The sequence below is a fragment of the Macaca fascicularis genome, chromosome 1, assembly GCF_037993035.2.
Source record: "Macaca fascicularis isolate 582-1 chromosome 1, T2T-MFA8v1.1".
Classification (NCBI taxonomy): Eukaryota; Metazoa; Chordata; class Mammalia; order Primates; family Cercopithecidae; genus Macaca; species Macaca fascicularis.
Genome location: NC_088375.1, coordinates 51,124,124 through 51,143,102, shown reverse-complemented (window position 1 = coordinate 51,143,102; position 18,979 = coordinate 51,124,124). Strand labels below are relative to the sequence as shown.

Here is an 18,979-nt window from a genome sequence, read left to right as displayed (position 1 = left end):
TGACATGGATTTTGAGGACTCAAAAAATTAGAAACTGACTTTTGGAGGTTTTATTTGTGTGGTTTTTTTTTAATTATTTACACAGCTTTAATCTCTTGAATTGGAATTCCAAATCCCCAATAATTAAAAAGAGAATTTGCAATGAGATAACGTTCTCTTTCTGCCAGATTGCCCAAGTAGCAACCCGGCTGGGCAACAGCAATCATGGAAAATGATGCATACAAGTCCCAAAATAGTAATAAAAATGCCAGCATGTGTTTATTCCTCAGCAGTAAATAAAACCCCAATTATTCACACTGTCTAAGGCTTCCCTAAGGAAGCCAATCCACCCCTAGCAGCTTCAGCATGAGTTTACATAGCAAGGTTACAGGTAAAACTGAGAGGGGCAGCTTCTCAAAATGTCCCAGAAGAAACTGGCTCCTCAAATCACACAACCTGTCTACAAAATACAGATTATCAAGCCATTTAGATAATTCTACATATTAGGCTATTTTTAAGTAAAGGCATTAGATTTTCAAAGAAGTGTTTGAGTTAAGAAAATTACTGATTTCTAGTACAGGTGGGAAGTCATGCCATTAATCAAAAATTTCTGGCAATAGCTCTCAACTTTTTCATTATTAAGTATATTTGTATTAACTTTTATGATGCTTAATTTTAGGTTCAACTTGACTGAATTAAAATATACTTAGAGAACTGGTAAATAGTAATTCTGGGTGTGTTTCTGAGGGTATTTCTAGGAGAGACTGGTGTGTGAGTCAGTCGACTGAGTGGGAAAGATCTGCCCTCAATATGGGCAGGTGCCAGCCAATTGGCTAGAGATCTGGATAAAACAAAAAGAGGAAAGGCAAATTTCCTCTCCCATCCCTACCCCTCTTTATGTCCTTTATTTGCCCTGCTGCCACGTTATCATGCAGCAAGAAGGCCCTCACCAGATGTCTGCACCTTGATATTGGGCTTCCCAGAATCCTGAGCTATGAGAAATAAATTTCCGTTTCTTATAAACTATGCAGTCTGTGGTAACTGGTTATAGCAGCACAAGATAGACTAAGACAACTTCCTTATAAATCCCATTTTTAAAATATTTCTTTATAATTCTGTTTGTTAAATTAACATTCTTAACAAATTAACAGCAAGCTTAACCACCAGAGCTTCTAATTAGCAAGAGATTGATAAAAATTTTAGTCAAAAATTAAAAAAAAATCAATGTGCTGTTTTACTGAAATATACAGCATGATCAACAGGAAATGCCTGACTTCCATTAGGCTTATGGATACCGAAAACAATTTGAGGACCTCCTGGTATGCCTAAATACCTAAAAATCCTAGATTGTTGGAACAACTAGAGTTTTTTTTTTAAAGCAACAATTAAATTCTCAAATTACCCCCAGAAACTAAATGAAAAAACAACCCTCAACCTGAACAACCAGTCCTTGTCTTTTGTTGACATTTGCCTCAAAAATAAGAGGTGCTCTTGAGACGGCAATAGCCATATTTGAGTTGTAAAATACCAAAGCATGAAATTCTACCTGAGAAAAGTCTTTCACCTGCTAAAAACTTTATATAAATTAAATTTAACAGTTTATTTGAGCAATGAACAATCCACAAATTGGGCAGCCGAATTCATGAATTGGGGACATTGAATGAGGAGACATTCAGAGAGTTCCACTCTGTATTGTGGACAGACACCATTTATAGACTGAAGAAAATGAAGTGACATACAGGAGCAGCTTGATCCTTCACAGCTTTGTTTACTTATTTGAATATGATCGGATCAGCTGGCAGCCTGTGACTCAAGTTTGGCTGCTGTGATTGGCTGTGACTTAGCTACCTATTAAGACAAGTATACACCTATGAGGCTTCAGTTTCTATACTAAGGTTGCAGTTTGTTACGACAGACTCAAAGTATGGAGGCACCCTCAGGCCAAATTTAGCTTAACACCTCTTACTAAATAAAGAATACCAGACAATGCCACTATTCAGCAGTCTAAAGTTGTTTTCTGACTACACTGGCTCTGTGGTCATCTTTCCTCTGTGACTATGTTAGCCACTGGAAATGGAACGACTTCAGGAGGCATTCACATCAACCTTTCACTGAGTTTAATTGCTCCTGCCAAAATCTTACTCCCTGTTGTAGAACTCACATGTGCAATCCCCATTTGTATATTTAGTAACTTATTCTATTTACTGTTTACTTACTGAAGATCAAGGGGATAACCACTGTTATGCTGTAAGAGACATAGCAATTTCTAAGAAATTAACCATCAGCAACAGTTACTGACTTGTTTGATGCTGGCATCCTAAGGCGAAGGCCAATGAGCTCCATTTATACTCCAACAGGATACTTATTAACTATATTAACTACCTCTTGCCAATGAAAACTATAATTAATAATCTGCTGGCAAATAAAATGCCAGCTAACATGGTTAAGTAAAATGCTTGGTTTAGCTCTTCAAAACTTAAGAGTAAATAATCATTAAGCTCAAATAGACTAGAAACAAAAAAAGTCTTCATTTGAGCCTTTTACCTTTCTCAATACTAAACTAAAATAGAAAGGTACCTATTTCATTCTTCTTTCTTGGTTAAATTCTTTCCAGCATTAGACCTACCATTGCTGTCTCCACATCCTCAGTGCTTTAACTCCTGCCTCTACAGCTTTCATTGTCACCTTCCACCTAGGTTGTTTTCTAATGTGAGGTCATTCTTTTCAAGCCAAACACAACAGCCATTTCTGTTTCATATAACAACTTTTTGCCATTCCCTTGTTCAAACACTTATCTTCTAGCTTATAGGACACCAGTATTTTTCCAGTCACTCTCACTATTGTTTCTCTAAATCTTTGCTGATAACTCTGCTTCATTCCACAGCTTTACTAAGGGAATCTCCTAAAACCAAATTCTAGACTCTACTTTCTACTCCTGTATCTAGTTTATGTTGCGGACCATGGGTAAACTAGTCTGAACACGATTCTCTTCATTTTCTTCCTTCTTTGGACTTTAAAATAGGTGTTGCTCTTAAGTATCTTGCCCTTACATTATGAATCATCTCTGAAGGGACAGAATTTTTCAGCCTCACAAATAGGAACTTAATAAATGGTTACTCACTGACTTGGAATCAGATAAACTCTGATAACCTGAAGGCATCTTCTAAATTCAGGGATTTCCTTCATTAGCCGGTATGAACACATACCTTCAAAAAATAACACCTAAAAACTTTTCTCCACTAGTTCTTAAAATAAGCTATGAAGGAATGTGAGGTCAATGGATTATGCTGATAATAGTAATATTCCTGGACAGCATTAATAAAAGTATGTATGCTACTCTGATTCAGAGAACAAAGCTCTCATAGACTAGGATTTAGTTTTTCAATCTGCTTTTTTTTTTTTTTTTTTTAAGAGGTGAAAAGAATGGGTTTGGAAACTTATGATATGAAATGAAAAAGGTTTTCAACAACTGTGATAGATGCCATAAAGATATTCAGAATTCTAGGTTTATATGACACCATGCCAATAATACCTGACCTTCCTCCCTCCCTGACAGACAATAGCAAATATTTCAGACGCTTGTAGAGTTTCTATTCTAGTGGAGAGTTTACATCTCCTTTCGCATTAAAATACTGAAGGAGCTACTCATACAAACACTTGCTACATTAAACAGATCCAGAACGAAGGGAGAATTTCTGCCTGAGTATAACTATTTATGCATACGCAATCATGACTATGAATTTCTAGAGAAAACTTGGGTCTCTGGCTCTTATCGAGGATCAAGTCTTATTTGGAGGGAAGTACTAAGTTTTAACCAAGGCTGCAGGGGAAGAACTAAGAGGCTGCAGCCAGTAGCAGTGAGCCCTCTGGGCACTTGATAGATGCATCAAATCTTAAGGAAGCTTAAAACATGAGTCTGGGGTGAGGCAGAGGAAAGGGGATATGTCACACGCACACAGGAAAAAATGTGAGACAAATGTGGTGTTAAAGGGGTACCATGTGCTCTTCAATCCTAAACTGAAATGCTTTCATATGTTGTTGCATATTTGGGGCTTTTTAAAATGAAAATAATTATTGCTTACATTTACTTTGGACTTACAGAGCATGATAGCTATAATATAGCAACAACTCTCATACTGAGTATTTTCCTAAGCATTAAGCATGGTGCTAGCTCTTTAAATGCATTTCTATTTGATCCTGGCAATAAGTTTCTAATAAAGTATTTATTAATGAATAAATATTTTATTCATTCAACAAACCCTTATTCAGCATCTTCTCCATCCCAGGTCTACATATCAGATCATATAGATATAACTAGTTAGATCTAATTATATAAATCTACATAATTATATATATAATGATCTATATAATTATATATTATATGATTATTATATAGGTTGTAGATATAATTCAATAAGACCTCTAACTCTAGCATTGTAGGGTTTACAAAGTACATTAATATATGTTGTGCCTTTTGTTTTTATAACAATAATGAGGTAGATCAGACAAATGACATAAATCTGCTTTACTATTGAAAAAACTTGATACATACAGAGATTGAGTGATCTCTACAAAATTTGAAATTTGGCTTTTTTACTACAAATTAAGTATTCTCATTCTATTTTTACAAAATTATAAGTTCTATCATTCTCTTCATTTTACAGAGGAGACACTTAGAGACAATAAATAATATGCATAGCACGCTGATGTTAATTGATAAAGCTGGAACAGCAACATTTACCCATCTGCCCCAAAACCTACACACATAATCACCGCCCTTGGCAATGACTTAGAACAAATCCTTGCATGAAACATGTCTGTTCAATATTGAATGTTGAAAGACTGAAAGAATGTAACGAGTGGGTGAATAAATTTAAAAAACTTTAATTCCCAAAGATAAACCAAGAATTCTGCAAACATAAATTAATGTCTCTCAGTGGATAAGGAAATCTTCAAAATAAGAGTTAAAAGGGCTGAATACTAAATGTAACTGAAGAGTTATAAATCTGCCAGTTTGTTAGAAGAATCCAGTATATTTTAAAGGTTTCTAATAAAATTAGAAATGTTAAGTGTTACAGCTTATATCAGAAAACCTGTTCTTATAATTTGCTAGTACATCTATAAATATTTGACATTTTTTCTTGGGATTGTATAAGAAATATATCAGCTGCCAAACTTTAGATTGTATAAGTCATTCTAGATTTTCTTAAATTTTTATGGACAGTTTTTTTCTGTTTTTATCCTTGTTCGCTGAAAGCCAGGATTTTGGAAATCTCTCATTCTAAAGTGTTAAGCTTGAACTCTACTTGTGAGAATCTAATAAAAAAATCAAAAAGAAAAAGTCAAACTTCAAATTCAGTCATTTGGTTTACTGCCTATGCCTGCCATGAATTTTAATCTTCCTACTCTGTCTCCTATGTTATTTTTGTTTAATCGATTCAGACAAATTTGACCAGTCAAAAATTTATATGATATGATAGCAAGTAGACAATCATTTTTATTCTTCTAGGAACCCAAAGAAAATGACATGCCAAAGAAAGCAGTAAGTCTTTTAATTGTTTTCTATTAGTTTTGTAGCATAAACTTAACTCCTTTTTTAAGATAATGCATTAATACACATTTCTTCTACAAGTGATACTAACTGAAATCCCCTTAAGTTCTCTGGTTTGTGAAGTACTGCTATTGACTTTGCCATTACAGATTTATTCCAGTGTTCAAAGTTAATGTCCTAACTGCTTCTGGCTTTCCAGTGTTAAAATAGGCAAATAGGCCAAGCATGGTGGCTCATGCCTGTAATCCCAGCACTCTGGGAGGCCAAGGCAGGCGGATTAGGAGGTCAGGAGTTCGAGACCAGCCTGGCCAACATGGTGAAACCTCGTCTCTACTAAAGATACAAAAAACTAAACAGGCGTGGTGGCATGCACCTGTAATCCCAGCTACTTGGGAGGCTGAGGCAGAAGAATTGCTTGAACCCGGGAGGCGAAGGTTGCAGTGAGCCGAGATCATGCCATTGCACTCCAGCCTGAGCGACAAGGCAAGACTCCATCTCAAACAAAAAAAAAAAAAAAAGGCAAATAATATAATTATGCACAATTGGTAATTCTCCAGAAACATTTTAAGACCGCTAAGAAGGGTTTATGAATATCAGCTATTAAAAAGATCAAAGATTGTTTCTCTTTATGACAATGTTGGACACTATTGAGCATTTTGTAAATGACAAGACAACTCCATTTCAGGATCAGAATAAGGAAAAGTTAAGATTCTAAAAGACACTTTTTCATAAATATTTTTTAAAAATGTAACAATACCTAAAGATCTAAAAAACAAGTTATGCCTCTAATCTTTATTTAGTACGCATTTTATTAGATAATAACACCACAACCTCACATTTGTGAAGTTTTTTATTAGTTTTACAAACATTACTGTCTTGGAGCCTCACCATCTTCCCACAATTTAAGGTCAATAAGAAACAATCTTATGCTTAAAACAGTAATTTTTGCTACCATTCTCTTTACAAAAGGGATACACACAAACCATTCATGACTCTGCACCTTTGTCAATGTCCTGTTCCTGAAAAACTTTTCTCTGCTAAATCATTTGGCAAATTTCTACTCATCCTTAAAGAGTTCTATCTTCTCTGAAGTAGTCTGACTTCTCTTCAACCTACATAGTAAATCACTGCCTCCCTTGTGCTACTAGTACTCCTTGAGTACATGTCTACTACGGTGCCTACCATATTGTATTGCAATTATTTGCCCAAGTGTGAAAATGCCATGTGCAGTGTGACTGGGAGTTCCTTGAGGCCAAGAACTTATTCTAATTTCCCCAGCACTTAGCAGGTACTAAGTAAAAATGTATTGATACAGATTTTTATTAATTAAAAATCCATTAATATAGATGGAAATAAGTGGGGTGGGGTGAAGACAGAGGATGGGAAAGTATTTCTGCCATCAAGAAGTTCAAAAGCTATAACAAATCCCAGTTCACAATTATAGGTGACCAATGACTCACTTCATTTCTACACTGTCACCTTCCATCCAATCTCGGAATAAGTATCACTTTCCCAAAACTACAAATTTTCCCTCAAAGTTATTATACCTAATTCCCAGTTCTTGGTGAGGAACATGGCAGTTTTTGTCCTTGGGAGTCATCTGTCCATGCTAGCATCCACTGAGATATTCTTGTTCTGGTCTTTTCTCTGGTCTCTGTCCAAAACACCCCTCTAGGTCTGGCAACTCGCCTAGCTCCTTGCCTGCCATTGTCAGTCATGCATAGTCTTTATCTCCAACTCATGCCAGGAAATATGAAATTTCATACCTTGAGCTCTCCCTGGGGGATAGGAGCCCAAGTTCCCATTGCTATGGGATCTCTGACACCTCTCTCAGCATATCCTCTTACCAAGGGATTGAAAAAGCATAAGCAGGGAGACCCACCAGTGTCTAAGTTCTCACTTCACCTCCTATTTTCTATGCCCCAAGCTGGAAAATATTTAATCTCAGGAGAATAAATCCTTAACTGAAAATCATTTTTCCCTATATCCCGAGAATCTAAATTTGAGGCTGTGCATCCTTTTTGTACTTTCCAGAGCAGAAGTTGTCAGAGGCAATGAAGAGCTTGTAGTCAAATTGTCCTAATGAAGAAAGTGTCATGGATAACTAAAAGTAACCAAGGGGAAAACAGTATCCTGTCACACCTCTAGTACAAAAGAAAAGAGTTGCATAGGTAGGTGTGCTTTCCTTTTGGCAGTCTCCACCAGTCTACACTGGCTGACATGAGGCCACCAGGTGGCTCCTAAAAGTCTTGAGTCAGTGAGAATACAATTCCCATTTTCTTGTCAGTTCAGTTCTCTTCACTCAATACCTCACAATGGACTGTTAGTTTCCCCAAAAAATTCATATGCTGAAATCCTAATCCCCACTGTGATGGTGTTAGAAGGTAGGGCCTTTGAAAGGTAATTAGGTCATAAGGAGTGGAGCCCTCATGAATGAGATTAGTGTCCTTATGAACAGGACCCCAAATGGTTCTCTTGTATTCTTTCTACTACGTGAGGACACAGGGAGACAATAACCCTCTATGAAGCAGGCCAGGCCCTCACGAGACACTGAGTTCATTAGTGTATTGATCTTAGACTCCCTAGCCTCCAGAACAATGAGAAATAAATGCCTGTTGTTTAAGCCACCCATTTATGGTATTCTGTTATAAAGTTCAAACTTAGACCTTCACTATCTAGAAATAGTTCCCTACTTTCCAAAAACCTTGCTTCTACTGACTACATCAAGTAGTATAGGAAGTCTCAGAGAGTTGGCCTTATCACTCTTCTGAAATTGACCTTCATACTGAGTTTGAGCCATTCAGTGTAGGTATATACAAATATTCAATATATCCTTCCTGCATCCAGTAGACATCCGTTAACCAGGATCTCTTAACAGTCGACATTTCTCCCTCTCATCCCCACTGCTTGCAAATTTCAATCTGGTATCTAAATAATCATCTAGTCCTGCTAAAATTTTTAAGCAACAAAATATACAAGTTAAATCCCTGGCATAATCATTCGACCTTATCAAAAGTGATGCGAATTTTTCAACAGAAAGACATAAAATGCAAGCTATTTTCAGGAGTGAGCATAAATTTGAATTGCTCCACTCACACTTTCAAACTCTTGTGAAAGTTACTCTGGTGATGAGTGGCATGCCTACACAGGTGGGCAGTCAGATTACATAGCCTTGGTCTTTGTGTCATTAGCGTTGTACAGTTAACTGATCTGGAGCTGTGCCATCAGAGTAATTTCTAGTGAAAGAGACTTGCAACAAAAAGTTGCAAAAGGATTTGATTTTTTGAAAAATGCAACTAGAAGTGGTCTAAGGTGGGTCCATTTTATAAAGACTTATATTGCATTTTAAATGGCATAGCACATTTCTAATTTACATTTTTCTAGATGTAAATTGATATTCATTTCAGTCAAACCCCCATTAGAATTAAAACTATTTTCATAGGTCTTTTTAATTTTCATAGTTTTTAAAACAATTGAAGTACAGTATCTTCAGTTACTTTAGAAGTTTATTTTTAAATTTTACTTAATATATTACCGACTAGGATTTCTACTATTATATAATTGCTTTTAAAAGGTATAAATATTTTCTAAAACATTTTAAGAAACTATGAAAATCAATATATTGCACCATTCAAAAAAAGTTTAGTAAATTCTAAAAAAGAAAATATTCTGTAATATCCACTAAAGATAGGAAAGGTTAGCACTATAAATATCCTAACACATCTAGTATATATTTTCTCTTCTTATTACTATTTCCAGGATGGTATCCACAAACCTTCCTCTTACAGTCAAGTACTTGAAACAAATTTTAAAAACAAACTTAGAACACATATCACTTCTTCAGTTTACCATACCACTCAAGTTAGGTTAAGTTTCCCTATAGTTGTGCCCTTATAAAATCTAGATTATTTTTAAGTAACATGTCAACACTTAATCTGAGATCCCTGCCTTCTTTGCTCAGGGTGACCTTAGCCTATTTATCAAGATTTTGCTTGATACAATTAGAAACTCAGTAAGTATTTGTTACATGGAAGAAAGGGAAGAGAAAACAGGCATTTTGAAAGTAAAAAGGGAGGGATAATAAGCAAGTCAATAGCCTTTAAAAATGTCCAAAATGTAATTGAACTTTTAATTTTTACTACCAGTGAAGGGCAGAAATGTACAGTTTTAATAAGCACCCTAGGTAATTCTTATACACACTAGGGTTTAAGAACCACTAGCTCAAGAAAAGATTTTTTACATTTCTCTGGAGACTAAGTATGCTGTATTCTCCAGAAGAAAGCTGTTTTCTTTAACTCACTTCAAGCTGAATATATTCTGAGGAAGGGACAAATTACTTTAGGGAAATTTATTTAGATAAATTAAAGAAAATTAAAATAACACACAGGAGATAATGTACAGAAGTTAAGCCTAAAGCATATTTTTATAAAAATAAATTAATTGATAGGCTCAAGAGCCTGAAAGTCTACTTTACTATATGACATAAGGATGACCATAAGTAGCAGTTACCTATGACAGTTATAATGTATGCCTATTATGCCACATCCTGGAAATTCAGCATTTATTCATGATTTAAGTGAAATATTAATTGTTACATTAAAAGAAGCCTAAATTGGTTAAGCACCATTCCACTGGTATGAGCCTCTTCTGCCATGGACATGTCTATGTGTGACATGCACATGCAATTAACAGTGTTCTGACTTTATCATACAGTTTCATAAAATCTGAAAGGTACATAGGCTTTTTCTTTTCTTTCCCTCTTTCAGATGCACTGTAACTAAATCTTCTTCTTCCAGGGTTGTGATTCAAGGCATTTGCTAACAAAACAAAACATGATCAGACAATAGAGGTAGGAAGAGTTTACCTTCCTCTGGGCATCATGGTAGGAGGGCGAAGCCCTTGACACTGCTGCCCCTGGCCAGCATGTGCACCACCCAGGTGAAATGATTCATGCCATGGTCAGTGTGTGATGCAGAAGACGAGGCTTCCAGTTGGTGGGATCAGTGAGAAAGGTAAGACATTACAAGACAGAAATGCATTTAACATGCATGAGAAATAGAAGCGAAGCAGCCCTACCACAGGTGCAGAAAATGTAGTCTGAATACTTTTGCTATGATAGTTCATCACTTACACTATGGGATGTAAATCTATGGCTGTTTGGTACCTTTTTTCCTTTTGATAAGACTTCTCAGCATGAGTCACTTACACGAATACATGACTAATAAAAATCTAATAATCTCTATTGCAGAAGAAGATTAATGATAAAGTATAACTTTAATATTAGCATTTGTCATCAACCATGAAGGCAAAAGTGACATTACTAACCACAAGAGAATCAGAAGACAAATCTGCAGAACATCAATTTCAAAACTTAGTAACTATTTTAATAAGGCTGTGACCAGGGGTGATGATATAAAACCCTTAGCTATGAGTTTAAATATCACTCTATGAAGAAAGACTTTGCCTTTAGATCAAATGTAATCCAAGTGAATTTTTGCTTATTTTTAATTCTAAATTCTCATGTACAAGATTTTAAAAAGCTGTACTTTTTTTTTTTTGAGATGGAGTCTCGCTCTGTCACCCAGGCTGGAGTGCAGTGGTGCGATCTCAGTTCACTGCAAGCTCCGTCCCCTGGGGTTCACACCATTCTCCTGCCTCAGCTTCCCCAGTAGCTGGGACTACAGGCACCCGCCACCATGCCTGGCTAATTTTTTGTATTTTTAGCAGAGACGGGAAAGCTGTACTTTTTAATGTGTTAGTTCTATTAGTAGAACCATAACTTTGCACACAGCACATGCCAGTTTTATATAAGTATCATTTGACAATATTTTTAAGTCAGTTGATTCTAATCATGACTCAATTTTTTCAATTCAAGGAATCAAAGTAAAACTTTTAAAGAGTCATTCTACAAAAGACAAAACATTTGAAATTATTACAAATGCTATTGAAATTCAGTTAAAAGTTAATCATACATATAAAATTATGTGAATATAAATTTAGGTTGATATAGTGCTATGAAAAAATAATGTTCTTTAATAAATTAACTTATAAGCAGAAATGTACTTGGAATTGGTTGCAATGCCTACATGATTTGTAACTGTTTAAATAAGCTGCAATATTCTACCACTTAATATAAGATCTATAGGTGTGAAAACAAACAAACATTAATACAATTGAAGTTCAGTTAGAGGAAGGTCAGCAAATTAACAGCCCACAAAACATGATTTTGTAAATAATGTTTCACTGGAACCTAGTACAGTGGGTAGAATTGCGTCTCTTCAAAAGATATGTTCAAATCTTAACCCCCTTGCACCTGAAAATATGACCTTATTTGGAAATCGGGTCTTCACATATACAATCAAGATAAGATGAGGTCATACTAGATTAAGATGGGCCTCAATCTAATCACTGGTATCTATATAAGAAAAGGGAAATTTGAACCAGAGATGCAGAGACAGGCGCAAAGGAAGAATGCCATGTGACTTCAGAGGCAGACTTTCGAGTTATGCTGCCACAAGTCAAGGAAAGTCAAAGATTGCTGGCAACCACCAGAAACTAGGAGAGGCATGGAGCAGATTCTCCCTCAGAACGACTGGAAGCAACCAACCTTGTCAACACCTTGATTTCAGACTTCCAGCCTTCAAAAGTGTGCGAGAATAATTGTGGGTAGTTTGAAGCAACTAGTTTGTAAGGTACTTTGTAACAATGGCCCTGGAAACACAACCACATCTATTTGATTACTATTGTCTGTGGCTGCTTTCATGCTATGGCAAAATCGAGTAGTTGCAACAGAGACCATATGGCTCACAAAGTCTGAAAGATTCAGTATTTGGCTCTTTATAGAGCAAGTTTGCTGACTCCTGGGGTACATTATCTGAATCACAAAATGTTTTTAATGAAGCTGATGTTAAATATAAAAACATACTTCAGCAGGGCAGTATAGTTTTTCCTTTTAGCTGACCATCATCAACCCAACTAATTGCACCACTGAAAAACTAATTTGTATATCAAACTAAGTACCCAACAATAGTACTGAAACATTGTTTATAAATTGGTAATCTAAGTTTTGGATATGTTTTCTTTAAAATCAGCTGGAAATCTTTAATCAACATATCCAATAAATGGAACATGAAGAAGCTTCACCTTTTGAAACTTTTAGTTAATTGCAATTATTGAAAACAAATCTTACACACAGTAAGAATAAATTAGTCCTATGCAATCAATGAAGGACTGAAAAATAGTTTGTGAGTGTACAATATTTAATTTAGGATACTTAGAAATTTTGCTTTAGATTATCACTTTTGTGGGAGTAATCTTTTGATGGACTTCCTACTTCTAAACATTTTATTCCTCAAATCTGAAAAAAAATATTAGACTTAAAATTTTGCAACATCCTTCTAAATTTGGATTTAAATTTTTTTCTTTAAAGTCAAGAGAAAGTTTTTAATGAGATTAGCCTTGTAAAATATTTGCAAAGATTAATTTTTGGAGACAAAAAGACATTACCAGTGAAAATATTTTGACTAAAATAATTATATGTATTAATATAAAAATATAATCACATTTAGCAGAATTTATTCTGAGGTTACCAATTACCTGTAGAGAGAATTTACTCAATTCAGAATAAGATCTACAGAGAAAGGTCAATTAAGTGTCAGCATACAAAATTCATTAATCAAGTGTAACTTTTTATAGTATTATAAGCAATTTTATGAGAAACCCAAGAATAAGTCAATTTTGAGAAAAAAATATGTTTTTCAGAAATTATACAATTGATATATGACAGATGAGTTCATGTTAAGAAACTGATTAAGGTAAATAAACACATACCAAGTATAATTATTCTGCTCAGTTATTATATTTATATAACCATTACAATCAACAAATTTCATAGTCATCCTATGTATACTGGGTGTATACCATTATATAGTATTATCTACAAAATGAGGAAGTCCAACTAGATGACTTCTCAGCTTTCTTCTAAGTCTCAAATTTTATTAAAGCAAACCCACCCTCTTCACTTAATAGTGAAGAGATTGATGATTGGAGAGAGAATTTTTCTAAGATAAAATTATATGGAGGAAGGTACAGTACCAGAGTACTCATGCCTGGACTTTCAGACTCAGACTCTTATATATATATATATATATATGTAAGAGTATATATATATATCCTCTAAAGATCTTTCTATTCAAAGCCATCTACAATTATAATAATCAAAACCAAATTTTATTCTAGGAACAACTTCTGAGTATTTTCCATCTCATTATAAGTCTCAGAATTGTCACAGGAACTCATTCTTTATGTTTCCAGTGATTCTATTCTCAAAATTTTAAAGACTTAAATAAAATAAACATTATTATTTTTCCAATCTTCAAAACCTATCATGCATTACTTCCTGACTTGAGCACTCCATATTTTAACAGAAATGTCTGAGTAATGTGTTCAGCTAAATCCTCTGACAGAGAGGTCAACACATCCTGCCTAGGATTCTAAACACATAATTAGAAATACATTTATCTCAACAAGCCTGGTCTTAGTGAATCCTACATATGAACTAATTTAAATCATTTCTAACAAAAGAAATCAGGCTTATGCCTTTCTGTTCAGTCTAACCTTGCATGTCAGGAAGTGAACACTGAATTTAATCAAGGAACACATTAATCTCTTGGTTGAAACCTATTCAGGGAAAATATTTGAATAGAAATACACACTTTCATTTTGGAAGAATTATTTTGTATCCGCCATTCTGATATGAAAAAAGAAATTGGTTCAGCTGAGTCAACAAGTTTTGAAAATACACATAGGAATTCATAAAGTGATAAATAAGAGAAAAGGCAGTAAAATTTAAAGAAAGTATCCATGTATATCTTTATTTAGAAGCTATCATTTTTGTACTTTTTGTTATATCTATGCTCTGGTTATCTTTTATTGTAAAACAAATTTTAAAACTTAGTGGCTTAAGACAGCATCTTTTAATTATATCTCATTGTTCTGTGAGTCAAGAATTCAGGCAGAGCTCAGATAAGCAATTCTCTGTACTATGTGAAATTGACAGGTTTCTTGGCAGGATTCAACTGACTGATGGGCTAATCAGGAGGGCCTCAGATGGCTTCATACACCTTTCTGATACATCAGCATGGAGAGTTGGAAGACGGGGCTAAATTTGGATTGTTGGCTTGAAGATCTACATGAGTCTTCTCCAGTATTGAACTTTCTCTCTTGTGGCTCAGGGGTCCCTGAATCAGTGTTCCAAGAGACCAGGCAGAATTCTTAGTGTTTCTCCTGACCTAGCATTGGCAGTCCCAGTCCATCATGTCTGTCACATTCTAGTCAAGCTCTAGTCAAGCAAGTCATCGAGACCAACCTAGAAGGACAAAGGAATTAAAGTAGTAGAAAGAATTTGTGGTTTTCTTTTCTTTCTCACACCTATCTTGCTTTTTCTAAGAATTGATGGTAGCTTATATAGTTTTTTAATGACAAAAATATTTAAATATTTTTAAAGTTGGAAACTTAGAAATGTGTTCTAGTTCCTGCCTATAATTTAGACTTTTCTTATATTACTGATAAGACCTCTCATACATTGATGAACAAAATGGAAATGCTCTAGACAAGCAAATGCTGAGGGATGTTGTCACCACCAGGCTCCAGAAGCACTAAATATGCAAAGGAAAAACCAGTACCAGCCACTGCAAAAACACACCAAAATAAAAAGACCACTAACACTATGAAGAAACTGCATCAACACATTTGCAAAATAACCAGCTAGCATCATGATGACAGCATCAAATTCACACACAACAATATTAACCTTAAATGCAAATGGGCTAAGTGCCCCAATTAAAAGACACAGACTGGCAAATCGGACAGAGTCAAGACCCATTGGTGTGCTGTATTCAGGAGACCTAGCTCATGTGCAAACACACACATAGGCTCAAAATAAAGGGATGCAGGGATATTTACCACGCAAATGAAAGTTTAAAAAAAAAAGCAGGGGTTGCAACCCTAATCTATGATAAAACAGACTTTAAACCAACAAAGATCAAAAAAGACAAAGAGAGGCATTGCATAATGGTAAAGGGATCAATACAACAAGAAGAGCTAACTAACCTAAATATATATGCACCCAATACAGGAGCACCCAGATTCATAAAGCAAGTCCTTAAAGACCTACAAAGAGACTTAGGCTCCCACACAATAATAGTGGGAGATTTTAACACCCACTGTCAATATTAGGCAGATCAACGAGACAGAAAATTAACAAGGATATTCAGGACTTGAACTCAGCTCTGGACCAAGCAGACCTAATAGACATCTAACAGAACTCTTCTCAGTACCACACAGCACTTATTCTAAAGTCAATCACATAATTGGAAGTAAAACACTCCTCAGCAAATGCAAAAGAATGGAAATCATAACACTCTCTCAGACCACAGTGCAATCAAATTAGAACTCAAGATTAAGAAACTCACTCAAAACCTCACAACTACATGGAAATTGAACAACCTGTTCCCGAATGACTCCTGGTTAAATAACGAAATTAAGGCAGAAATCAAGTTATTTGAAACCAATGAGAACAAAGAGACAACGTACCAGAATCTCTGGGACACAGCTAAAGCAGTGTTTAGAGGATCATTTAAAGCACTAAATGCCCACAACAGAAAACTGGAAAGATCTAAAATCAATACTCTAATATTACAATTAAAAGCAGCAGAGAAGCAAGAGCAAACAAATTCAAAAGCTAGAAGAAATAACTAATATCAGAGCAGAACTGAAGGAGATAGAGACACGAAAAAACCTTCCAAAAAAAAAAAAAAAATCAATGAATCCAGGAGCTGGTTTTTGAAAAGATTAACAAAATAGATGGAACAGTAACTAGACTAAAGAAGAGATAAGAATCAAATAGACACAATAAAAAATGATAAAGGGGATATCACCACTGATCCCACAGAAATACAAACTACCATCAGAGAATACTAAATACACTTCTACACGAATAAACAAGAAAATCTAGAAGAAATGGATAAATTCTGGGACACATATACCCTCCCAAGACTAAACCAGGGAGAAATCAAATCCCTGAAGAGACCAATACCAAGTTCTGATATTGAGGCAGTAATTAAGAGCCTATCAATGAAAATAAAGCCCAGGACCAGACAGATTTACAGCCAAATTCTACCAGAGGTATAAAGAGGAGCTCATACCATTCCTTCTGAAACTATTCCAAACAGAAAAATAGGGACTCCTCCCAAGCTCATTTTATGAGGCCAGCATCATCGTGATATCAAAACGTGGCAGAAACACACACACAAAAAGTTCAGGCCAATATCCCTGATAAACATCGACGTGAAAATTCTCAATAAAATTCTGGCAAACAAAATCCAGCAGCACATCAAAAAGCTTATCCACTACGATCAAGTTGGCTTTATACCTGGGACGTAAGGCTGGTTCAACATACAAAAATAAATAAATGTAATCTGTCATAAACTGAACCAATGACAAAAACCACATTATTACCTCAATAGATGAAGGAAAGGCCTTAGATCAAATTCAACATCCCTTCATGCTAAAAACTCTCAATAAACTGGGTATTGATGGAACATCTCTCAAAATAATAAGGATTATTCATGACAAACCCATAGCCAATATCATACTGCAATGTTCAAAAGTTGGAAACATTCCATTTGAAAACCAGTACAGGACAAGGATGCCCTTTCTCACCACTCCTATTCAACACAGTATTGGAAGATCTGACCAGGGCAATCACAAGAGAAAGAAATAAAGTATTCAAATAGGAAGAGAGAAACTCGAATTATCTGTTTGCAGATGACATGACTGTATATTTAGAAAACCCCATCGTCTCAGCCTAAAAACTCTAAGCTGATGAGCAACTTCAGCAAAGTCTCAGGATACAAAATCAATGTGCAAAAATCACAAGCATTCCTATACAGCAACAACAGACAAGCAGAGAGCCAAATCATGAGTAAACTCCAATTTACAATTGCTACAAAGAAAATACCTAGGAATACAACTTACAACGGACGTGAAGGACTTCAAGCAGAACTGCAAATCACTGCTAAAAGAAATAACAGGACACAAACAAAAGAAAAATCATTCCATCCTCATGGATAGGAAGAATCAATATCGTTGAAACAGCCATACTTCCCAAAGTAATTTATACATTCAATGTTATTCCCACCAAGCAACCAGTGACTTTCTTTGCAAAATTAGAAGACTATATTAAATTTCATATGGAACAAAAAAACAGCCGTATAGCCAAGACAATCCTAAGCAAAAACAACAAACTGGAGGCATCATGCTGCCTGATTTCAAACTATACTACAAGGTTACAGTAACCAAAACAGCATGGTACTGGTACCAAAACTGATATATAGACCAATGGAATAGAACTGAGGCCTCAGAAATAACACCACACATCTACAACCATCTGATCTTTGACAAACCTGACAAAAACAAGCGATGGGGAATGGATTCCCTATTTAATAAATGGTGCTGGGAAAACTGGCTAGCCATAAGTAGAAAACAAACTGGACCCCTTTCTTACACCTTATACAAAAATTAATTCAAGATAGATTAAAGACTGAAATGTAAAGCCCAAAACCATAAAAACCCTAGAAGAAAACTGAAGCAATACCATTCAGGACATAGGCATGTGCAAAGACTTCATGACTAAAACACCAAAATCAATTGCAACAAAAGCCAAAATTGACAAATGAGAGCTAATCAAATTAAAGAGCTTCTGCACCGAGTTTTAACATCAGAGTGAACAGGCAACCTACAGAATGCAAGAAAATTTTTGCAAGCTACCCATCTGACAAAGGTATAATATCCAGAATCTATAAGGATCTTAAATTTAGAAGAAAAAAAAAAAAAACCATTAAAAAGTGGGGAGAGAGTAAATTTCCCTGTCTGACAGCTTTGAAGAGAGGAGTGGTTCTCCCAGCATGGAGACTGAGATCTGAGAACAGACAGACTGCCTGCTCAAGTGGGTCCCTGATCCCTGAGTAGCCTAACTGGGAGACATCCCCCACTAGGTGCAGAGTGACACCTCACACCTCACACAGCTGCCTACACCTCTAAGACGAAGCTTCCAAAGCAAGAATCAGACAGCAACACTCGCTGTTCAGCAATATTCTATATTCTGCAGCCTCTGCTGCTGATACCCAGGCAAACAGGGTCTGGAGTGGACCTCAAGCAAACTCCAACAGACATGCAGCTGAGCGTCCTGACTGTTAGAAGGAAAACTAACAGAAAGGACACCCACACCAAAACCCCATCAGTACGCCACCATCAAAGACCAAAGGCAGATAAAACCACAAAGATGGGGGAAAAGCAGTGCAGAAAAGCTGGAAATTCAAAAACTCAGAAGACATCTCCCCCTCCAAAGGAATGCAGCTCATCGCCAGCAACGGAACAAAGCTACATGGA

The 18,979-nt window shown here is 35.6% G+C and overlaps 1 long non-coding RNA gene across 6 annotated transcripts in view; it reads right to left on the bottom strand.

Moving 5' to 3' along the window:
• Positions 1-18,979, bottom strand: part of LOC101925508 (uncharacterized) — a 373,900-nt gene that overhangs the window by 189,018 nt on the left and 165,903 nt on the right. The window contains exon 8 of one of the 6 annotated variants that reach the window (XR_012430865.1): positions 13,714-14,897. The exons of the other annotated variants lie outside the window; for them this stretch is intronic. This is a non-coding gene — a long non-coding RNA (uncharacterized lncRNA). Of the gene's footprint in view, positions 1-13,713; positions 14,898-18,979 lie in introns of those variants that run through there. 6 annotated transcript variants of the gene reach the window in all.